The sequence below is a fragment of the Lolium perenne genome, chromosome 3, assembly GCF_019359855.2.
Source record: "Lolium perenne isolate Kyuss_39 chromosome 3, Kyuss_2.0, whole genome shotgun sequence".
NCBI lineage: Eukaryota > Viridiplantae > Streptophyta > Magnoliopsida > Poales > Poaceae > Lolium > Lolium perenne.
In genome coordinates this window covers 111,980,447-112,006,176 of record NC_067246.2, presented here as the reverse complement: position 1 = coordinate 112,006,176, position 25,730 = coordinate 111,980,447, and positions in this window count along the sequence as shown.

The window sequence follows — 25,730 nt, the reverse complement described above, 5'->3', positions numbered from 1 at the left end:
TTTATCATTATACTTGGACGGTGGCCAAATTCAAAATCTCATAGCGGCAAAACTTGCCGCCCACAAAATACAAAAATTTCACACGCTTCCAAATTCCTATTTTACCCCTGTGGAGATGGCAGCAAAGTCGGTTGGTGGGGGGGTCTGCTCGTCATTTTTTGGATCACCACCTCCCTAGCCCAGGAAACCCTCCCAAAAAAAATACATTTCCTTCAGACCACCCACTGGAACTTCCCAAGTCCCTCTCTCCCACCTCCACGACCACCGCACCGAAACAACCCCGCCGGACTTCCCTGGCCTACCCGAGCCCTCGCGATCCTCATCATCCGGCTGCCTGCCGGAGCCGCTTCATCGACGCCGTCATCAACCGGACCGGATCATCCCCGCCGAACCTCGAAACCATATGCTCATCCAGCAGTCTACCGCAGTCGCTTCAGCTGCGGTATCGTCCACCCCACCGGAGCCGCTTCACCGGATCCGTCGTCCACCGCATCGTATCTTGCTCACCGACACCGCTGTGCATGAACCGGATCTGCTTCACCGGCGCCGTGCATGATCTAAACTCTTAATCTTGGGGGAACCTGTTTGTGCTAACGATGCGCCGTTACGTTTTTGCAGATGAGATGAGTAACCATGAAGTGTAATGGCCGTCTCTCCAACCCCAAGTAGCACATGTAGCGTTCTTCATCACCGGATCTATCAACCCCAGGAAGATCTGCTGTGACTCCCACAGAGTGCTTCTCCTAATGTAAGTCCCTTGTTTTAGTGCCATGTTCTGGGTTCAGATGCTTGTTTGTCTGAAGCTCTTTTAGTTCATTCCTATCTATGACCGTAACACGTTGCTATTTTCTACTTCATTGCTAACTTTAAGCGATTGAACATTTTGGTTTGCATTCCCTGCTCTGTAGATGTAGCCATCATAACTTCTATCTTGCTCAGTCGTTGTTACAAAAATTATAGGTATTATAGTAACATCCTGCTATTATTTAGTTCATGGCCAATTTTAAGTAATTGCACATGTTGGTTCGCATTCCCTGCTCTATAGCTTTTGGCATCGTAACTTCTATATTTGGTTTACATTCCCTGCTCTGTAGATCTAGCCATCATAACTTTATCTTGCTCAGTCGTTGTTACAAAAATTATGGCCTGCTACTATGTTGTTTGTGCCAATTTTTTACTCCATGAACATGTTGGCTTGCATTCCCTGTACTACAGATGATGCCATTTTTTGTATCTAGTTCATTGTAAGCTAACAAAGTAAGGACTTAGTTTGGCATGCTATCACTCTGCTATCTAGCCTGTAGTACAAATAAACTTGTCATACTACTAGATAATAATTTTGCGTGCCATCTTGTTCTTCAAAAGCTGCATTATTGACTTGTTTCTCTGACTTGGCATGACGCTCACATATGGAAAGCTGAACATATTGGTTTGCATTCCCTCTTATACAAGTTCACAGGTGATCCCACTATATTCTGTATCTGGTCCATCCTAAGCTCCAGCATTAACTATCCTCTATGTGTTGCTCATTACAAGTTTATATCCCGAAACATCTTGATTTGCATCCCCTTCACTGTAAGTTCAGGAGTATTATTTAGTTCACGGCCAAAATGAAGTAATTGCACTTGGCACATGTTGGTTCACATTCCCTCCTCTTTAGCTTTTGCCATCGTAATTTCTATTTTTGGTTTACATTCCCTGCTCTGTAGATGTAGCCATCATAACTTCATCTTGCTCAGTCGTTGTTACAAAATTTATAGCCTGCTACTATGTTGTTCATGCCAATTTTGTACTCCCTGAACATGTTCGTTTGCATGGGACTCGACAGTAGTAAGTCTCATTTCATTCTAACATGCTCTATTATATTGGCTGTTGGTATGCGGCATGCACTCTTTGTTTGCTTATTGTGCGCATTACAATGATCTTGTTATAACGACGAAATGATGAGTTCCAAATTCTTTGGCAAACAATATTGTAGTGTCTTTGCCTTTCCATTGTTGCTGTCTTAACTTGTAATGTCTTTGTTTCGAATATAGGTGCTGCATGGACAACTTAAAAGATTGCCGGATCCCTTCATTGTATTGCTAGGTTTAATTACCATTCAATTTCTCTGGGATCTGTAATATTTTTTCAATGCCTTGTAGCTGATGTAATATTTAGTTAGTTTTTATAGGTCTTTCGCGCATTTTTTCTTTGGTGCTTGTGGTAAGTGAGGCTATCCGACAGAAATCAATGCTGCGTAAATATTCTCAATATCTAAATCACGAATTCCCATCCCTTAAACGGCCCAATTAAGGGAAATCACATATGTCTTGAAGCCCGCAAAATCCTAAAGCGCCTATTACGCCGCATATAAACAAGAACTAAATGGGCTGGCCCACTTACTTATTGGGCCAGCCCACTTGATTTACTGTGGACCCCACACTTTTATTGGGCCAGCCCACTTGCTTTAAGGTGGACCCCACCCACTACTGGGCCGGCCCACTAACTAGTTGGGCCAGCCCAATTGCTTTTGTGGTGGCCCCCACATACTAAATGGGCCGGCCCTTTAAGACGAAAGTGGGACCCACCTGTGTTTTTGGCCCGGCCCACTATCTTGTTGGGCCGGCCCACTTGCTATATGGTGGACCCCACATACTAAATGGGCTGGCCCTTTAACTGGAAAGTGGGACCCACCTGTGTTTTTGGCCCGGCCCACTAGCGTGTTGGGCCGGCCCACTTGCTATATGGTGGACCCCACATACTAAATGGGCCGGCCCTTTAACAGGAAAGTGGGACCCACCAGTGTTTTGGCCCGGCCCACTATCTTGTTGGGCCGGCCCACTTGCTATATGGTGGACCCCACATACTAAATGGGCTAGCCCTTTAACTGGAAAGTGGGACCCACCTGTGTTTTTGGCCCGGCCCACTATCTTGTTGGGCCGGCCCACTTGCTATATGGTGGACCCCACATACTAAATGGGCCGGCCCTTTAACAGGAAAGTGGGACCCACCGGTGCTTTTGGCCCGGCCCACTGGCTTGTTGGGCCAGCCCATTTGATCAAATGTGGACCCCACGTACTAAATGGGCCGGCCCGATAGCAGGAAAGTGGGACCCACATGCTAATTGGGCCGGCCCAATAACTTCTTGGGCCGGCCCAGTTGCTTTAATGTGGACCCCACTTTGTAAATGGGCCGGCCCGATACCAGGAAAGTGGATCCCACATGTCTTGTGGGCCGGCCCTTTTGCCTGTTGACCGGTCAAACGAGTGCATTCGGCCCGGCCCACATACTTAGTGGGCCGGCCCATTAAAGTTTTGACCAGTCAACCTTAGAGGTTAGGCCCGGCCCACGTAACTAATTGACCAGCCCAGCTATATAGTTGACCGGTCAAACTAAGTCAGCTGGCCCGGCCCGCAAACTTAATGGGCCGGCCCGCTTAAGACGTGGCAGGCCTCGTGTGGGCCTACCATCTACCACGGTGTTACAGCCGGTTAACGCCGTTAACTGCCAGTTAACGGCGTCTGCCACGTGTCAGTTTGCATGACGTCAGCAGTCAACGGGCTCCCGGAAACACTTGGGCAACGGTCCGATTTTCCGTGGCGGAAGGGCGCCCAAGCGCGACGGACCGAAAAAATCGTCGTAGGACTTTGCCTGACGCAGTTTCCACAACAGAACCCATATCGTCGGGTTAGGCCCATAGGCGATGAAAAATACCCCTTAGCGGACGATTTTGAGACGTTGTCTATCAGAACTTTTCTTGTAGTGTTGTGCTCATGTTTTAGCACCTGCAGTATTCATAGTCATCATTTGTGCTCATGTTTAGCACCTATATTCCATATGAGAGAGTTTTCATGTTTTGCTAGTATAACTATGTCGGGAATTTACACTATAGAACTTGGGTTGTATATTCCAATGATGAGCCTCCTCAAAAGTGCTCTAGGTCTTCGTGAGCAACCAAGTTGGATGCACCCCCACTAGTTCCATTGGAGAGCTTTCATACACATATAGCTCTATGTGCATCCGTTGCATGGCAATCACTACTCCTTGCATAGCTTCGATCATAAGACTTCCTCTTGTCTAATGATCACTTATAGCTTTGTAAGACTTTCTTCCATTTGGCCTTCCAAACCCCCATTAACGTTCTTTATGCCATAACATCCTGGTGCCAATGCCAAATGCTTGTGCTCACCGGTTGAGTAGACTTCGAAACAGTTGATTCATGACGTTCATGTTTATGTTTACTTGACATAATCCTTCTTATGTTGTGAAAATTTACTTGATGCTTGGAATGAAGGATAGAACTTCTATGATGGATACTTAACACATCTTTAATGAACTTTGTACGGTTTCATGTCTTTGAAGCAATAGTTCATGAAAACTTCTAGCTTGTTTAACTCTTGCATTATCATCTCTTATATCAATACAGACATTTGCTTTGAGTGATTTGATCTCAGTTCATATGCTTCACATCATTATTGGATCAAGATTATGTTGGTAGCATGTCACTTCGGAAATTATCTTTGTTATCGTTTACCTACTCGAGGACGAGTAGGAACTAAGCTTGGGGATGCTGATACGTCTCCAACGTATCTATAATTTCTGATGTTCCATGCTTGTTTTATGACAATACCTACATGTTTTGTTCACACTTTATATCGTTTTGATGCATTTTCCGGAACTAACCTATTAATGAGATGCCGAAGTGCCAGTTCCTATTTTCTGCTGTTTTTGGTTTCAGAAATCCTAGTAAGGAAATATTCTTGGAATTGGACGAAATCAACGCCCAGTATCTTATATTTCAAGGAAGCTTCCGGAGCACCGAAGAGGGGCCAGAGGAGAGGCCCAGGGCCACCACACGTGGTGGTGGCGCGGCCAAGGGGGGCGCCCCCCTGGTGTGTGGCTCCCCCGTAGCCCTTCCGACTCTGACTCTTCGCCTATAAAAGCCCCCCTGACCTAAATCTTCGATATGAATAAGCCACGGTACGAGAAAAGTTCCAGAGCCGCCGCCATCGCGAAGCCAAGATCTGGGGGACAGGAGTCTCTGTTCCGGCATGCCGCCGGGACGGGGAAGTGCCCCCAGAAGGCATCTCCATCGACACCACCGCAATCTTCATCACCGCTGCTGTCTCCCATGAGGAGGGAGTAGTTCTCCATCGAGGCTAAGGGCTGTACCGGTAGCTATGTGGTTAATCTCTCTCTCCCATGTACTTCAATACAATGATCTCATGAGCTGCCTTACATGATTGAGATCCATATGATGAGCATTGTAATCTAGATGCCGTTATGCTATTCAAGTGGATTTTACTTATGTGATCTCCGGAGACTCCTTGTCCCACGTATGTAAAGGTGACAGTGTGTGCATCGTGTGGGTCTCTTAGGCTATATTTCACAGAATACTTATTCACTGAGTTATGATTTGAGTTGGATGTCTCTATGAAATTGTGGTGTGTTAGTACCTCCTATGAATGCTCACAGTGACAGCGTGGGGTGTTTATTAGTACTTGGAAATACATCTTTAAGGTTTGCCTACATGATGAATTAGTGTTCGTTATCTTGCCAGAGAGTAATTCAGAATAGCATAGTGAAGTGCTTATTTATATTCCTTTATGATTGCAATGTTGAGAGTGTCCACTAGTGAAAGTATGATCCCTAGGCCTTGTTTCTAAGTATTGAAACACTGTTTCCAACAAGTTCTGCTGCATGTTTACTCGCTGCCATATTTTATTCAGATCGCTATTACCACTCATATACATTCATACTACTTGTATTTCACTATCTCTTCGCCGAACTACTGCACCTATACATCTGACAAGTGTATTGGGTGTGTTGGGGACACAAGAGACTTCTTGTATCGTGATTGCAGGGTTGCTTGAGAGGGATATCTTTGTCCTCTTCCTCCCTGAGTTCGATAAACCTTGGGTGATTCACTTAAGGGAAACTTGCTGTCCTTCTACAAACCTCTGCTCTTGGAGGCCCAACACTGTCTACAGGAATAGAAGCGTGCGTAGACATCAAGCTATTTTCTGGCGTCGTTGCCGGGGAACGAAGAAAAGCTACACCACAGAGATTTCTACCTCCCACGTCAACCACGCGCCAGTTTTGGACAGCAGCCGGCGGTAAGGGCTGCCATGATTTTCAAAAGAAAATGATAGAAAATTCAAAAAATAAAATCTTTTGAACTTCCCATGTATTATGTAATATAGCATTAATGAAAATTTCAAAAAATGAATTTCGATATATTATGCAAAATGGCGTCATCTTTCGGTAAAACGGGATTTCTGGTTGCATACGACCTCCGATGAAAAACTTTTTTATATCAAAATCTATCTACGCAAAATTTCCTATTCGAATTCAACTGCCTACGGCCATTTGGAGAAAAAATGGATTCATCATTTGGAAAAAGGAAATAGGACTTTTTGTGATTTAAGATTTGGGTGAAAAAAAGAAAAAAATTAACGCCGGCGCACCACCCTACTTGGTGCGCCGGCGGTAACCCAGACTATATAGTCAAGTCGGCCCTCCTCCCTCTTCTCCTTCCTCACTTATCCCCCTTCTTCTCTTTCCCTCCTGCTCTTCTCCTTGCAATACTCACTGATACGCGTACAGCACGCGTCCGTTGGGAACCCCAAGAGGAAGGTGTGATGCGTACAGCGACAAGTTTTCCCTCAGTAAGAAACCAAGGTTTATCGAACGAGTAGGAGCCAAGAAGCACGTTGAAGGTTGATGGCGGCGAGATGTAGTGCGGCGCAACACCAGGGATTCCGGCGCCAACGTGGAACCTGCACAACACAACCAAAGTACTTTGCCCCAACGAAAAAGTGAGGTTGTCAATCTCACCGGCTTGCTGTAACAAAGGATTAGATGTATAGTGTGGATGATGATTGTTTGCAGAAAACAGTAGAACAAGTATTGCAGTAGATTGTATTTGATGTTAAGAATGGACCGGGGTCCACAGTTCACTAGAGGTGTCTCTCCCATAAGATAAATAGCATGTTGGGTGAACAAATTACAGTTGGGCAATTGACAAATAGAGAGGGCATGACAATGCACATACATGATATGATGAATATTGTGAGATTTAATTGGGCATTACGATAAAGTACATAGACCGCTATCCAGCACGCATCTATGCCTAAAAAGTCCACCTTCAGGTTATCATCCGAACCCCTTCCAGTATTAAGTTGCAAACAACAGACAATTGCATTAAGTATGGTGCGTAATGTAATCAATAACTATATCCTCGGACATAGCATCGATGTTTTATCCCTAGTGGCAACATCACATCCACAACCTTAGAACTTTCTCACATGTCCTGCATTTAATGGAGGCATGAACCCACTATCGAGCATAAATACTCCCTCTTGGAGTTAAGAGTAAAAACTTGGCCAGAGCCTCTACTAATAACGGAGAGCATGCAAGATCATAAACAACACATAGGTAATAGATTGATAATCAACATAGCATAGTATTCTCTATCCATCGGATCCCAACAAATACAACATATAGCATTACAGATAGATGATCTTGATCATGTTAGGCAGCTCACAAGATCCGACAATGAAGCACAATTAGGAGAAGATGACCATCTAGCTACTGCTATGGACCCATAGTCCAGGGGTGAACTACTCACACATCACTCCGGAGGCGACCATGGCGGTGAAGAGTCCTCCGGGAGATGATTCCCCTCTCCGGCAGGGTGCCGGAGGCGATCTCCTGAATCCCCCAAGATGGGATTGGCGGCGGCATCTCTGGAAGGTTTTCTGTATCGTGGCTGGTACTGGGGGTTTCGCGACGAAGGCTTTAAGTAGGCGGAGGAGATAGGTCAGGGGGCCACACGAGGGCCCCACACGCTAGGCCGGCGCGGCCAGGGGCTGGGCCGCGCCGCCTTAGTGTGTCGGCGCCCCGCGGCCCCTCTTCGTATCATCTTCGGTCTTCTGGAAGCTTCGTGTGAAAATAGGCCCCTGGGCATTGATTTCGTCCAATTCCGAGAATATTTCCTTACTAGGATTTCTGAAACCCAAAACAGCAGAAAACAGCAACTGGCTCTTCGGCAGAAAACATGTAGATATCATCAATAATGTGGCATGGAACATAAGAAATTATCGATACGTCGGAGACGTATCAGCATCCCCAAGCTTAGTTCCTGCTTGTCCCGAGCAGGTAAACGATAAACAAAGATAATTTCTGGAGTGACATGCCATCATAACCTTGATCATACTATTGTAAGCATATGAGCTGAGATCAAATCATTCAAAGCAAGTATCTATATTGATATAAGAGATGATAATGCAAGAGTTAGACAAGCTAGAAGTTTTCATGAACTATTGCTTTAAAGACATGCAACCGTACAAAGTTCATTAAGGATGTGTTAAGTATTCAGCATAGAAGTTCTATCCTTCATTCCAAGCATCAAGTAAATTTTCACAACATAAGAAGGATTCAGTCAAGTAAACATAAACATGAACGTCATGAATCAACTGTTTCGAAGTCTACTCAACCGGTGAGCGCAAGCATTTGGTATTAGCACCAGGATGTTATGGCATAAAGAACGTTAATGGGGGTTTGGAAGGCCAAATGGAAGAAAGGCTTGCAAAGCTGTAAATGACCATTAGACAAGAGGAAGCCTTATGATCGAAGCTATGCAAGGAGTAGTGATTGCCATGCAACGGATGCACATAGAGCTATATGTGTATGAAAGCTCTCCAATGGAACTAGTGGGGGTGCATCCAACTTGGTTGCTCACGAAGACCTAGAGAACTTTTGAGGAGGCTCATCATTGGAATATACAACCCAAGTTCTATAGTGTAAATTCCCCACATAGTTATACTAGCAAAACATGAAAACTCTCTCATATGAAGTGTAGGTGCTAAACATGAGCACAACTGATGACTATGAATAATGCGGGTGCTAAAACATGAGCACAAGTGTGGATAAAAGATAGTAATGCTGCCCCTTTTTCTTTATTCTCTTTTTTTTCTTCTCTTTTTTTTTCTTTTTTCCTTTTTTTCTTTCATTTCATTTTTTTCTTTCTTTTCTCTTTTTTTTTCTTTTTGATGGCCTCCATGGCTCTTTTCATTTTTAGGGGCAACATCCTAATATGACAACACACTTTTTGGTACAAATAACTCATAATGAATGAAACATGATGTATGAAACTGTATGCCTCTGCCAATGTAGCAGGATGTGCAATGATCTAGCGTAACATGGGTAAACCACACATCAGCTGTATATGATCATGCAAAGCAATATATAAATAATAAATGACAAAATGTCATGTAATGTAAAATGGATGTTGCATGGCAATATATCTCGGAACAGCTATGAAAATGCTGTGGTAGGTAGGTATGGTGGCTGTTTTGAGGAGATGTATGGGCTTATGTGTAGGAGAACAAGAGAAACTCCTCCCACGAGTTTGGATGTACTGGCGAAGTATGCACAATTCTCAATGTGAGCAAAAGGCAATGCACAGTACCGAAGAGGCTAGCAAATTTGGATGGTGGAAGTGCCAAAAACCGTAGCTTAACATTAGTCAAAAAGAACTCACAAGCTTATTGCAAACAACTAGCAGGTTCATCATTAAGAGCATGATTAAAATTTACTCCAAGGAGGGCCGTTCACGGTGGCACAAGTACCCCGCTAGCTCCCTCGACCTTCAGCACAACTTAGTTATTACGATGAACTCTCAGACATGGAAAGCTATCAAGTCCAACTACGCCTTCAACTATTTAAATAGAGTTTGTAGTACGGCACAAGCTTAAAGACAACAATCCACTACTAATTTTAACTTATTTATCCAGCAAGCCTTACCATCTAAATACCTCAAAACATTTGCAAAGAATCAATTTATCAAAGCTCAATGTTCTACAAGTATTTTATTATACACTACCACATGCAACATTTGCCGTTTCCAACCATACAACAATTTAACGAAGAAGATTCAACCTTCGCCATGAATATTATGAGTAAAGCCTAAGGACATATTTGTCCATATGCAACAGCGGAGCGTGTCTCTCTCACACACAATGAATGCTAGGATCCATTATATTCAAACAAAACAAAAACAAAAACAAACCGACGCTCCAAGCAAAGTACATAAGATGTGATGGAATAAAAATATAGTTTCACTAGAGGAACCTGATAATGTTGTCGATGAAGAAGGGGATGCCTTGGGCATCCCCAAGCTTAGACGCTTGAGTCTTCTTGAAATATGCAGGGGTGAACCACCGGGGCATCCCCAAGCTTAGAGCTTTCACTCTCCTTGATCATATTGTATCATCTCCCTCTCTTGATCCTTGAAAACTTCCTCCACACCAAACTCAAAACAACTCATTAGAGGGTTAGTGCACAATTAAAATTTACATGTTCAGAGGTGACTTAATCATTCTTAACACTTCTGGACATTGCACAAAGCTACTGAAAGTTAATGGAATCGAAAAATCCATCAAGCATAGCAAAACAGGCAATGCGAAATAAAAGGCAGAATCTGTCAAAACAGAATAGTTCGTAAAGACGAATTTCTAAGAGGCACCAGACTTGCTCAAATGAAAATGCTCATATTTAATGAAAGTTGCGTACATATCTGGGGATCACTCACGTAAATTGGCATAATTTTCTGAGTTACCTACAGAGAATTAGGCCCAGATTCGTGACAGCAAAGAAATCTGTTTCTGCGCAGTAATCCAAATCTAGTATGAACCTTACTATCAACAACTTTACTTGGCACAACAATGCATAGAACTAAGATAAGGAGAGGTTGCTACAGTAGTAACAACTTCCAAGACTCAAATATAAAATAAAGGTGCAGTAGTAAAAAAAACATGGGTTGTCTCCCATAAGCGCTTTTCTTTAACGCCTTTCAGCTAGGCGCAGAAAGTGTGTATCAAGTATTATCAAGAGGTAATGCATCTACAGCGGGGTTTGGAGTTTTCTCAACCATGCATTGAATTTCGGATACATAAGTTTCAGCGGCTCCCTTTTCATTAGTCTTGGGCTTGCTACTCTCATCAAACAAATTTTCAGGAACAAGCCAAGCATAATTATTGTCTAGAGCTTCATGCATTGCTAGGAGCTTACAATGTATTGGTGCTTTAATCTCCTCACCATCATTAACATTATTAGTGTACTTAATTCTATCCATATCCATCTTTTCAAGTGTTCTTTTAAAATCGGTGGTCATACCAAGCCTTTCATGCTTACTAAAAACTTTTCTAGCTTCTTTGGCTATATCCTCAAATTCTCGCACTAGGACTTTTAGAACAAAATCTCTCTTCTCTCCCCTCTCCATATCAGAAAGTGTAAGGAACATGTGTTGTATCATGGGGTTGAGAATAATAAATCTAGCTTCCATCATGCGTACCAAACAAACAGAGGCATCTTCATAAGTAGGGACAGCTTTTGCAAGGGGTGTATCTTTAAGATCTTCATGCATACTAACATGGGTGAAAAATTCTTCTATATTATCTCTTCCAATTATAGACCCTTGTCCTACTGGTATATCTTTTACAGTAAAATTAAAAGGAAACATGATGAAATAAGTAAGGTAAATGCAAGTAACTAATTTTTTTGTGTTTTTGATATAGGGTGCAAAACAGTAAATAAAGTAAAGCTAGCAACTAATTTTTGTGTGTGTTTTGATTTAGTGCAGCAAACAAAGTAGTAAATAAAATAAAGCAAGACAAAAACAAAGTAAAGAGATTGGAGGTGGAGACTCCCCTTGCAGCGTGTCTTGATCTCCCCGGCAACGGCGCTAGAAAAAGAGCTTGATACGCGTACAACACGCGTCCGTTGGGAACCCCAAGAGGAAGGTGTGATGCGTACAGCGGAAAGTTTTCCCTGAGTAAGAAACCAAGGTTTATCGAACCAGTAGGAGCCAAGAAGCACGTTGAAGGTTGATGGCGGCGAGATGTAGTGCGGCGCAACACCAGGGATTCCGGAGCCAACGTGGAACCTGCACAACACAACCAAAGTACTTTGCCCCAACAAAACAGTGAGTTTGTCAATCTCACCGGCTTGCTGTAACAAAGGATTAGATGTATAGTGTGGATGATGATTGTTTGCAGAAAACAGTAGAACAAGTATTGCAGTAGATTGTATTTGATGTTAAGAATGGACCAGGGTCCACAGTTCACTAGAGGTGTCTCTCCCATAAGATAAATAGCATGTTGGGTGAACAAATTACAGTTGGGCAATTGACAAATAGAGAGGGCATGACAATGCACATACATGATATGATGAATATTGTGAGATTTAATTGGGCATTACGACAAAGTACATAGACCGCTATCCAGCATGCATCTATGCCTAAAAAGTCCATCTTCAGGTTATCATCCGAACCCCTTCCAGTATTAAGTTGCAAACAACAGACAATTGCATTAAGTATGGTGCGTAATGTAATCAACAAATACATCCTTGGACATAGCATCGATGTTTTATCCCTAGTGGCAACAACACATCCACAACCTTAGAACTTTCTGTCACTGTCCCAGATTTAATGGAGGCATCAACCCACTATCGAGCATAAATACTCCCTCTTGGAGTTAAGAGTAAAAACTTGGCCAGAGCCTCTACTAATAACGGAGAGCATGCAAGATCATAAACAACACATAGGTAATAGATTGATAATCAACATAGCATAGTATTCTCTATCCATCGGATCCCAACAAACACAACATATAGCATTACAGATAGATGATCTTGATCATGTTAGGCAGCTCACAAGATCCGACAATGAAGCACAATTAGGAGAAGACGACCATCTAGCTACTGCTATGGACCCATAGTCCAGGGGTGAACTACTCACACATCACTCCGGAGGCGACCATGGCGGTGAAGAGTCCTCCGGGAGATGATTCCCCTCTCCGGCAGGGTGCCGGAGGCGATCTCCTGAATCCCACGAGATGGGATTGGCGGCAGCGGCGTCTCTGGAAGGTTTTCCGTATCGTGGCTCTCGGTACTGGGGGTTTCGCGAAGAAGGCTTTAAGTAGGCGGAGGAGATAGGTCAGGGGGGCACACGAGGGCCCCACACGCTAGGCTGGCGCGGCCAGGTGACAAGGGATTAACTTGTCAATGCCTACGGGTTGTAGACTAGGGTTTAGTTGGAAGTAGAGGGCAAGTAGATCTCGAAGGTTTCAGCCGAAAAGTACTCGACGATTATGAAAACTAGGGTTTGAGAGACAATGATTCGATGCTTTCTTTGTCCCTCGACTCCCCCTTATATAGGAGGTGGAGCCGAGGGATTCGTATTGTTACAAGTTACAGAGTCCGGGAAGGTTTACAACTCATCCCGCAAGATTACAAACATCATCCCTATTACAATTCTAACTTTCCTTAATATCAACTTGGGCTTCCGAATCTTCATATTCTTCGGGTCGTGGGCCTTCAGTAAACCCAGGGTACTATCTTCGGCAGGCCCATTGGGGATGCCTATGTCAGTAGCCCCCGAGATTTTGCTTGAATCGTAGAGTCAGGGAAAATCTCCACTGTTTATTTTTACTCGACAACTAAAAACTTCTCTATATTTCTTCTTATGAATCTCTATATTGTACAGGGATAATGGTAATTGGGGCTAGTTCATCTGACGGATCAGGTACTAGTTAACTGCTCTAGTGGCAATCCGCAAAAACCTACTTCAAGATCACGTCCCTGGACATGATCTCGGGATACTGGTGTAAACTTCGACAGGTGCCGCTTAAGGTCTTACCATTCTGTCGAGTCCCAGTTATATTTATCGGGTACCTAACGCGTCCGTTAGGATTTTTCTTCGTATCTGTTGATACGGATAAAAGTAGCGAACCGACGTCAGAGACGGCGCCACGCCACACAGAATGGATCTGGGGTCTTACCTTCGCAAATTTGCGGCATTCAGAAATTGATCGCAACTTTGGCGTTCTGAGAATATATTGTCGAGTGCTTATTCGGCTGTTGGAATGGCACATTTTATTGAGTCAACGGATGACTTATATTGCTCTCCCAATGGGAGTATATGTAGAGTTATGTATATAACTCGAAATATGCTCACTTTTTCTTCTTTTTCTCCATCTCTTTTTTCATTGCTTCTTCTTTTTTTTATATTTTCATCGGGCACGCGAACAGCGTTCCCGATGGGAGTAGCCCCCGAGGCTACAGCCAAGGACTTGTGCTTGGGTGTAGGCTCCACGCCTTATACTGCTATATTTTCTTTCTCTCCCGAAGTTTTCAAATTTCTCGGGTGCGCGAACAGCGCTCCCAATGGGAGTAGCCCCCGAGGCTATGAGCAAATATTTTTATTTGATCATAGGCTCACACCATTTTTATTTTGTCTTTCTTGATCTTTTCATTTTTTCAAAGTAGCCCCCGAGCATTTGATCAAAAACTTGTATTTGATCAAAGGCTCTCCAATATTTTTCCATGTCGCCTTTTTATGAAGCTGCTGAGTCGAATTTTTCTCCTGCTAAAGTGACGTTATTGCTGACGATAGCCATGATTGCAAGTCCGAAAATTGCGAGAAGTCTTCTCCCGCTGCCATGCGGGCCCAAATTATCCATTATCTTGACACGTCATGCAAGTGGGGGACACACGTCCTCCGCTTTTTCTGGCGCACGTACTGTAACTTCTCCAAGGTTAAAATACTTTTTTACCCCTGTTCCACGTGGTTATCATCTGCCGCACACTTTTTCCATCCAACGGTCCGCCGCTTCGCCGCACCTCTATATAAGATCCCCTTCTTCTTCCTCGAGCACTGATGTCTACGCCCCCTCCTTTTCCTGTAGACAGTGTTGGGCCTCCAAGAGCAGAGGTTTGTAGAACAGCAGCAAGTTTTCCCTTAAGTGGATCACCCAAGGTTTATCGAACTCAGGGAGGAAGAGGTCAAAGATATCCCTCTCATGCAACCCTGCAACCACAAAGCAAGAAGTCTCTTGTGTCCCCAACACACCTAATAGGTGCACTAGTTCGGCGAAGAGATAGTGAAATACAGGTGGTATAAATAAGTAGTAGCAACGGCACCAGAAAAGTGCTTTGCCCAGGACAGTAAACAAGCAGTAGTAACGCAGCAGTAACGTTAAAGAAACAGTAAACAAGCAGCGATAGCAGTATTTAGGAACAAGGCCTAGGGATTAGACTTTCACTAGTGGACACTCTCAACTTTGATCACATAACAGAATAGATAAATGCATACTCTACACTCTCTTGTTGGATGATGAACACCACTAACTGTGTAGGGTTACACGAACCCTCGTCCCTCAATGCCGGAGTTAACAAGCTCCACAATATTCAATGTTCATATTTAAATAACCTTAGAGTGCACGACAGATCAACACAACTAAACCAAGTACTAACGTAGCATGCACACTGTCACCTTCACGCTACGAAAGGAGGCATAGATCACATCAATACCATCATAGCAATAGTTAACTTCATAATCTACAAGAGATCACAATCATAGCCTACGCCAAGTACTAACACGGATGCACACACTGTCACCATTACACCGTGCAGGAGGAATAAACTACTTTAATAACATCACTAGAGTAGCACATAGATGAATAGTGATACAAAACTCATATGAATCTCAATCATGTAAAGCAGCTCATGAGATTATTGTATTGAAGTACATGGGAGAGAGATTAACCACATAGCTACAGCGGAGCCCTCAGCCTCGATGGAGAACTACTCCCTCCTCATGGGAGACAGCAGCGGTGATGAAGATGGCGGTGGTGTCGATGGAGGAGCCTTCCGGGGGCACTTCCCCGTCCCGGCGGCATGCCGGAACAGAGACTCCTGTCCCCCAGATCTTGGCTTCGCGATGGCGGCGGCTCTGGAAGGTTTCTCGTACCGTGGCTTTTCCGTCTCGAGGTTTTAGGTCGAGGGCCCTTAAATAGGCGAAGAGGCGGCGTCAGAAGGTCAACGGGGCGACGACACTATAGGGGGGCGCGGGCCACCCCTAGGCCGCACCGGCCTATGGTCTGGTGGGCCTGTGGCCCCCCTCTGGCGACTCTCGGGTGTTCTGGATGCTTCTGGGCAAAATAGGATGCTGGGCGTTGATTTCGTCCGATTTCGAGAATATTTCCTTACTAGGATTTCTGAAACCAAAAACAGCAAAAAACAGCAACTGGCCCTTCGGCATCTCGTCAATAGGTTAGTTCCAGAAAATGCATAATAATGACATAAAGTATGCATAAAACATGTAGATATCATCAATAATGTGGCATGGAACATAAGAAATTATCGATACGTCGGAGACGTATCAGCATCCCCAAGCTTAGTTCCTGCTCGTCCCGAGCAGGTAAACGATAAACAAAGATAATTTCTGGAGTGACATGCCATCATAACCTTGATCATACTATTGTAAAGCATATGTAATGAATGCAGCAATCCAAGACAATGGTAAATGACATGAGTAAACAAATAAATCATAAGGAAAGACTTTTCATGAATAGTACTTCAAGACAAGCATCAATAAGTCTTGCATAAGAGTTAACTCATAAAGCAATAAATTCATAGTAAAGGCATTGAAGCAACACAATGGAAGATTAAGTTTCAGCGGTTGCTTTCAACTTGTAACATGTATATCTCATGGATAGTTGTCAATGCAAAGCAATATAACAAATGCAATATGCAAGTATGTAGGAATCAATGCACAGTTCACACAAGTGTTTGCTTCTTGAGATGGAGAGAAATAGGTGAACTGACTCAACATAAAAGTAAAAGAAAGGCCCTTCGCAGAGGGAAGCATTGATTGCTATATTTGTGCTAGAGCTTTGGTTTCGAAAACATATAGAGAGCATAAAAGTAAAGTTTTGAGAGGTGTTTGTTGTTGTCAACGAATGGTAGTGGGCACTCTAACCCCCTTGCCAGACAAACCTTCAAAGAGCGGCTCCCATTTTATTTTATTTTTGGGTGGCACTCCTTTCAACCTTTCTTTCACAAACCATGGCTAACCGAATCCTCGGGTGCCCGCCAACAATCTCATACCATGAAGGAGTGCCTTTTTATTTTAGTTTTATTATGATGACACTCCTCCCAACCTTTGCTTACACAAGCCATGGCTAACCGAATCCTTCGGGTGCCGTCCAACATTCACATACCATGGAGGAGTGTCTATTTTTGTTAATTAGTTTGGGACTGGGAATCCCATTGCCAGCTCTTTTTGCAAAATTATTGGATAAGCGGATGAAGCCACTAGTCCATTGGTGAAAGTTGCCCAACAAGATTGAAAGATAAACACCACATACTTCCTCATGAGCTATAAAAAATTGACACAAATCAGAGGTGATAAATTTTGAATTGTTTAAAGGTAGCACTCAAGCAATTTACTTTGGAATGGCAGGAAATACCATGTAGTAGGTAGGTATGGTGGACACAAATGGCATAGTGTTGTTTGGTTCAAGGATTTGGATGCATGAGAAGTATTCCCTCTCGATACAAGGTTTAGGCTAGCAAGGTTGTTTGAAGCAAACACAAGCATAAACTAGTACATCAAAACTTACATAAAAGACATATTACAAGCATTATAAGACTATACATCGTCTTCCTTGTTGTTCAAATACCTCACTAGAAAATATCTAGACTCTAGAGAAACCACTCATGCAAACCAAATTTTAACCAGCTCTATGTATTTCTTCACTAATAGGTGCAAAGTATATGATGCAAGAGCTTAAACATGAGCACAACAATTGCCAAGTATCACATTATCCAAGACATTTTAGCAATTACTACATGTATCATTTTCCAATTCCAACCATATAACAAATTAACGAAGCAGTTTCAACCTTCGCCATGATCATTAAAAGCTAAGAACACATGTGTTCATACGAACCAGCGGAGCGTGTCTCTCTCCCACACAAGCATTTATTCAAACCAAAACAAAAATAGAAACAAATAGACGCTCCAAGTAAAGTACATAAGATGTGACCGAATAAAAATATAGTTTTAAGAGAAGGAACCTGATAATTTGTTGATGAAGAAGGGGATGCCTTGGGCATCCCCAAGGTTAGATGCTTGAGTCTTCTTGATATATGCAGGGGTGAACCATGGGGGCATCCCCAAGCTTAGACTTTTCACTCTTCTTGATCATATTGTATCATCCTCCTCTCTTGACCCTTGAAAACTTCCTCCACACCAAACTCGAAACAAACTCATTAGAGGGTTAGTGCATAATCAAAAATTCACATGTTCAGAGGTGACACAATCATTCTTAACACTTCTGGACATTGCTCAAAGCTACTGAAATTCAATGGAATCGAAAAATCCATCGAACATATCAAAACAGGCAATGCGAAATAAAAGGCAGAATCTGTCAAAACAGAACAGTTCGTAATGACGAATTTTATTGAGGCACCAGACTTGCTCAAATGAAAATGCTCAAATTGAATGAAAGTTGCGTACATATCTGAGGATCACTCACGTAAATTGGCATAATTTTCTGAGTTACCTACAGATAATTTTGCCCAGATTCGTGACAGCAAAGAAATCTGTTTCTGCGCAGTAATCCAAATCTAGTATGAACCTTACTATCAAAGACTTTACTTGGCACAACAGAACACAAAACTAAGATAAGGAGAGGTTGCTACAGTAGTAAACAACTTCCAAGACACAAAATAAAAACAAAGTACTGTAGTAAAAACATGGGTTGTCTCCCATAAGCGCTTTTCTTTAACGCCTTTCAGCTAGGCGCAGAAAGTGTGTATCAAGTATTATCAAGAGATGGTGCATCTACAGCGGGGTTTGGAGTTTTCTCAGCCAAGCATAGTATATTGGATACATAAGTTTTAGCATCTCCCTTTTCATTAATCTTAGGCTTGCTACTCTCATCGAACAAATTTTCAGGAACAAGCCAAGCATAATTATTTTTTAGTGCATCATTCATCGCTAGGAGCTTGTATGGTATTGGTGCTTTGATCTCCCCACCATCATTAATATTATTAGTGTACTTTATTCTATCCATATCCATTTTTTCAAGGAGACTAACAAAATTGGTGCAAGAACCAAGCATATCATATTTAGCAAAGACCTTTCTAGCCTCCCTTGCTAGACCACCAAATTCTCTAAGAAGGGTTTCTAAGACAAAATCTTTCTTTTCCCCCTCTTCCATATCACCGAGTGTAAGAAACATGTGTTGGATTATAGGATTGAGATTAAAAAATTTAGTTTCCAACATGCGAACTAGAGCAGCGGCAGCAATTTCATAAGTAGGAGCAAGATCTACCAAGTGTGTATTTTCAAAATCGTCAACAGTACTAACATGGTTGAAGAATTCTTCTATATTATTTCTCCCAACTATAGACCCGCGTCCTACCGGCATGTTTTTTACGGTAAAATTAAAAGGAAACATGATGAAATAAGTAAAGTAAATACAAGTAACTAATTTTTTTGTGTTTTTGATATAGCAAACAAGATAGCAAATAAAGTAAAACTAGCAACTAATTTTTTTGTATTTTGATTTAGTGCAGCAAACAAAGTAGTAAATAAAACTAAGCAAGACAAAAACAAAGTAAAGAGATTGGGATGTGGAGACTCCCCTTGCAGCGTGTCTTGATCTCCCCGGCAACGGCGCCAGAAAATAGCTTGATGTCTACGCCCCCTCCTTTTCCTGTAGACAGTGTTGGGCCTCCAAGAGCAGAGGTTTGTAGAACAGCAGCAAGTTTTCCCTTAAGTGGATCACCCAAGGTTTATCGAACTCAGGGAGGAAGAGGTCAAAGATATCCCTCTCATGCAACCCTGCAACCACAAAGCAAGAAGTCTCTTGTGTCCCCAACACACCTAATAGGTGCACTAGTTCGGCGAAGAGATAGTGAAATACAGGTGGTATAAATAAGTAGTAGCAACGGCACCAGAAAAGTGCTTTGCCCAGACAAGAAACAAGCGATAGTAACGCAGCAGTAGTAACGCAAAGAAACAAGAAACAAGCAGCGATAGCAGTATTTAGGAACAAGGCCTAGGGATTAGACTTTCACTAGTGGACACTCTCAACTTTGATCACATAACAGAATAGATAAATGCATACTCTACACTCTCTTGTTGGATGATGAACACCACTAACTGTGTAGGATTACATGAACCCTCAATGCCGGAGATAACAAGCTCCACAATATTCAATGTTCATATTTAAATAACCTTAGAGTGCACGACAGATCAACACAACTAAACCAAGTACTAACGTAGCATGCACACTGTCACCTTCACGCTACGAAAGGAGGCATAGATCACATCAATACCATCATAGCAATAGTTAACTTCATAATCTACAAGAAATCACAATCATAGCCTACGCCAAGTACTAACACAGATGCACACACTGTCACCAATACACCGTGCAGGAGGAATAAACTACTTTAATAACATCACTAGAGTAGCACATAGATGAATAGTGATACAAAACTCATATGAATCTCAATCATGTAAAGCAGCTCATGAGATTATTGTATTGAAGTACATGGGAGAGAAATTAACCACATAGCTATAGCGGAGCCCTCAGCCTCGATGGAGAACTACTCCCTCCTCATGGGAGATAGCAGCGGTGATGAAGATGGCGGTGGTGTCGATGGAGGAGCCTTCCGGGGGCACTTCCCCGTCCCGGTGGCGTGCCGGAACAGAGACTCCTGTCCCCCAGATCTTGGCTTCGCGATGGCGGCGGCTCTGGAAGGTTTCTCGTACCGTGGCTTTTCCGTCTCGAGGTTTTAGGTCGAGGGCCCTTAAATAGGAGAAGAGGCGGCGTCAGAAGGTCAACGGGGCGACGACACTATAGGGGGGCGTGGGCACCCCTAGGCCACGCCGGCCTATGGTCTGGTTGGCCTGTGGCCCCCCTCTGGCGACTCTCGGGTGTTCTGGATGCTTCCGGGCAAAATAGGATGCTGGGCGTTGATTTCGTCCGATTCCGAGAATATTTCCTTACTAGGATTTCTCAAACCAAAAACAGCAGAAAACAGCAACTGGCCCTTCGGCATCTCGTCAATAGGTTAGTTCCGGAAAATGCATAATAATGACATAAAGTATGCATAAAACATGTAGATATCATCAATAACGTGGCATGGAACATAAGAAATTATCGATACGTCGGAGACGTATCAAGCACTTCCGCTCGCGCCGTTCTCCTGCTATCCTCTGCAAAACTTCCTCCTGCGCCCCACAACTCCCTGAGCTCATCTTCTCCAAGCTGCATTCCTGCGCCATTGTTAATGCCACCGCGTAGGTTGACCAAACACAGCACGCCGGAATCGTCGATGGATGCCGTAGATCTGGGAAGCGCGGAGTGGGAGAGGTCCATGATCTCCACCCAGGACATCAACCTCTTGAAAAAACTGGGGATCAGCAAGAAGCCCAAGGCGCTGTGCTTCCCTAGTGAAGAAAGCTACCCAACCCCTCCAATGGGGTATCGGGTAAGTTTTATCGACCATCTCATCCGCGGCCTTTCTGCCCCCATTCATCCTTTCCTTCGAGGGTTGCTTTTCGTTTATGGTCTGCAACTTCACCACCTCACGCCCAATTCTATCCTCCACATTTCCATTTTCATCACCCTCTGCGAGGCCTTCCTTGGCGTCCAGCCTAACTGGGCGCTATGGAAGCGCATTTTCTTTTGTCGCCGCAATGGCTCTCCCAATATCGCCTATAACATAGGCGGTGTTGTTATCTCCGTTCGCCCCGAAGTCGATTACTTCGACGTCAAATTCCCTGACTCAGTTCAAGGGTGGCGCAAGAAGTGGCTGTACATTCAGGAGGAGAACCATGGATGCGCTGAAGACAACATTCCTCCTTTCGACGGGGCCGAGAAAATCTATCGCCGCCGCTCCTGGGATGCAGAGGCTACCGAGGAAGAAAAAATATCGACAGAAGCACTGATGACTCGCATCCACGAGTTGCAAAACACTCGCGGCAAAGAGCTGTCAGGTATCCAAATCACGGCGTATTTCCTTAGAATCAGAGTGCAGCCCCTTCAGGCCCGCAAATACCCTCTCTGGAAGTATGCTGGCGACAAGGATGCGGATCGGTTGTCGGCGGATTTAGAGGTCAAGGACTTAGAAAAGCTTGTCCGAAAAATCTCCTCCCTCAGCAAGAAAGATCCTGTCCCTTCTTCTTGCCACGTAAAACCATATAGCGCCACCAATGCGCTTCCCAAGGTAGCCTTTTGTCGACTTTACTCATTTTGATTTGCCATCCTTTGCATATCTCTTTTGTTGACATCTCCCCTTGTTTTCATATAGAACCATCCAGATCTTGTCTCGCTTCCTCCCCTTCCTGAAGGTGGGGAAGTCGAAGAACGTGCTGTTATCAACGAAGACAACCAAGATGCTCCTGTCCCTGATAGTGAACCCGCAGGTTCTCGAAAATCTGCGGGTTCTTCTGAAAAGGAAGCTGAATCGGAGGGTACCACGTCGGCACAGTCTCCTCCTCCTGCTGTTTCTCCAAGGAACAAAAGGAAAAGGGCTGATGTCGAAGATTCCGACACCTCCAAAGCCGAAGAAGCTGCTCCTTCACGTCAGAAGGCAGCTTATGATCCATACCTTGAGGCCCTCATCAGCTCGTAAGTCACCTTTTATTTCCCTTTATTTTTGTACTCGAAGATTTTTGTCTATCTTGCTTTTTATGCTGCCGCCATTTAATCGCAGTGGTGACGAGGAAGAAGTACCAGCTTTTGATGTGGCTGCTCGAACAAGTACGTCACATACTCTAGTTGTTTCTGAGACGCCAGTTGAAGGAGAGGAATCCTCGCCTCCTCAACAAAACGTCGACGCTCCTACTCCTCCTGCAAGCCCTCTTGTCCCTTCACCAAAAAGGACAAGGGTTGAAACGATCATGGAGCCTACCCTGCAATTGGGTAGCTCCTCGAGTCCTCTTTTGGATGATGTAAGTCCGTAATTTCTTTCTTGTCATTGTCTATATTTTCTGTATTTGCTCCTTTGTGCCGTCGTGTTTTTTCTCATACCTATGCTTTCTTTCTTTTTCCTTCTTTGACAGCCCATGATCAAAGAACTTATTCGCATCGGTGCCCAATTCATTGGGTATCGCGAGTACGCCAACAAGACCAAAGGTAATGACTCCCTGCTTGCTTTTGTTCATGGCTTCTTGCTCCTGTGTTATCGATATGTTGACTATTTTTGACTATTTTGGCAGAAAAACTTGCAGAGGCCAACAAACTTGCCGAAACGCTTGCTCAGAAATTAGAGCAAAGTGAGGCGGCTCGCAAGAAGGCCGAACTTGATGCTGGCAAAGCTAAAGCGGAGGCTGATAAGGCCAAGGCAGAAGCTGCTGGTGTCGAAGATCTGCAAAAAAGGCTTCATGATGCCGAAACTTCTTTGAACGAGCACAAGGTCGCACAGGCTGCTCGTGAAAAAGCGATCATCAAGCGCTTGAACTCGCAGAATCGGCGCTTTGTCAGTAAGTTTCTCGATCTATTATGTCTTTTTTAACCTTGCTTTTCTTTGCTTGCTTGTCGATAAATGTATATTTTCTTCGATAGGTAAAACAAACCAAGAATTTGAGCTTGAAGATCCCGACAATGATCCTCTTCTCAATGCACTTTCTGTTCTTGAGTTTCATGGGACAGAAACTCGTGAAGGTATTGAACAGGCTGACACAGGGTTATCACGGCTGTTCCCTTATTTCTTCCCGAAGAAAACGAAACCCAAGACTTTCCTTGCGCTTGCCAAGGACTTCAATCCACCAGAAGATCTTGGACTGAAGATGCGGCCAGGTGACAAGGGATTAACTTGTCAATGCCTACGGGTTGTAGACTAGGGTTTAGTTGGAAGTAGAGGGCAAGTAGATCTCGAAGGTTTCAGCCGAAAAGTACTCGACGATTATGAAAACTAAGGTTTGAGAGACAATGATTCGATGCTTTCTTTGTCCCTCGACTCCCCCTTATATAGGAGGTGGAGCCGAGGGATTCGTATTGTTACAAGTTATAGAGTCCGGGAAGGTTTACAACTCATCCCGCAAGATTACAAACATTATCCCTATTACAATTCTAACTTTCCTTAATATCAACTTGGGCTTCCGAATCTTCATATTCTTCGGGTCGTGGGCCTTCAGTAAACCCAGGGTACTATCTTCGGCAGGCCCATTGGGGATGCCTATGTCAGTAGCTCCCAAGATTTTGCTTGAATCGTAGAGTCAGGGAAAATCTCCACTGTTTATTTTTACTCGACAACTAAAAACTTCTCTATATTTCTTCTTATGAATCTCTATATTGTACAGGGATAATGGTAATTGGGGCTAGTTCATCTGACGGATCAGGTACTAGTTAACTGCTCTAGTGGAAATCCGCAAAAACTTACTTCAAGATCACGTCCCTGGACATGATCTCGGGATACTGGTGTAAACTTCGACAGGTGCCGCTTAAGGTCTTACCATTCTGTCGAGTCCCAGTTATATTTATCGGGTACCTAACGCGTCCGTTAGGATTTTTCTTCGTATCTGTTGATACGGATAAAAGTAGCAAACCGACGTCAGAGACGGCGCCACGCCACACAGAACGGATCTGGGGTCTTACCTTCGCAAATTTGCGGCATTCAGAAATTGATCGCAACTTTGGCAATCTGAGAATATATTGTCGAGTGCTTATTCGGTTGTTGGAATGGCACATTTTATTGAGTCAACGGATGACTTATATTGCTCTCCCAATGGGAGTATATGTAGAGTTATGTATATAACTCGAAATATGCTCACTTTTTCTTCTTTTTCTCCATCTCTTTTTCCATTGCTTCTTCTTTTTTTTTTATATTTTCATCGGGCACGCGAACAGCGTTCCCGATGGGAGTAGCCCCTGAGGCTACAGCCAAGGACTTGTGCTTGGGTGTAGGCTCCACGCCTTATGCTGCTATATTTTCTTTCTCTCCCGAAGTTTTCAAATTTCTCGGGTGCGCGAACAGCGCTCCCGATGGGAGTAGCCCCCGAGGCTATGAGCAAATATTTGTATTTGATCATAGGCTCACGCCATTTTTATTTTGTCTTTCTTGATCTTTTCATTTTTTTCAAAGTAGCCCCCGAGCATTTGATCAAAAACTTGTATTTGATCAAAGGCTCTCCAATATTTTTCCATGTCGCCTTTTTATGAAGCTGCTGAGTCGAATTTTTCTCCTGCTAAAGTGACGTTATTGCTGACGATAGCCACGATTGCAAGTCCGAAAATCGCGAGAAGTCTTCTCCCGCTGCCTTGCGGGCCCAAATTATCCATTATCTTGACACGTCATGCAAGTGGGGGACACACGTCCTCCGCTTTTCCTGGCGCACGTACTGTAACTTCTCCAAGGTTAAAATACTTTTTTACCCCTGTTCCACGTGGTTATCATCTGCCGCACACTTTTTCCATCCAACGGTCCGCCGCTTCGCCGCACCTCTATATAAGATCCCCTTCTTCCTCCTCGAGCACTTCCGCTCGCGCCGTTCTCCTGCTCTCCTCTGCAAAACTTCCTCCTGCGCCCCACAACTCCCTGAGCTCATCTTCTCCAAGCTGCATTCCTGCGCAATTGTTAATGCCACCGCGTAGGTTGACCAAACACAGCACGCCGGAATCGTCGATGGATGCCGTAGATCTGGGAAGCGCGGAGTGGGAGAGGTCCAAGATCTCCACCCAGGACATCAACCTCTTGAAAAAACTGGGGATCAGCAAGAAGCCCAAGGTGCTGTGCTTCCCTAGTGAAGAAAGCTACCCAACCCCTCCAATGGGGTATCGGGTAAGTTTTATCGACCATCTCATCCGCGGCCTTTCTGCCCCCATTCATCCTTTCCTTCGAGGGTTGCTTTTCGTTTATGGTCTGCAACTTCACCACCTCACG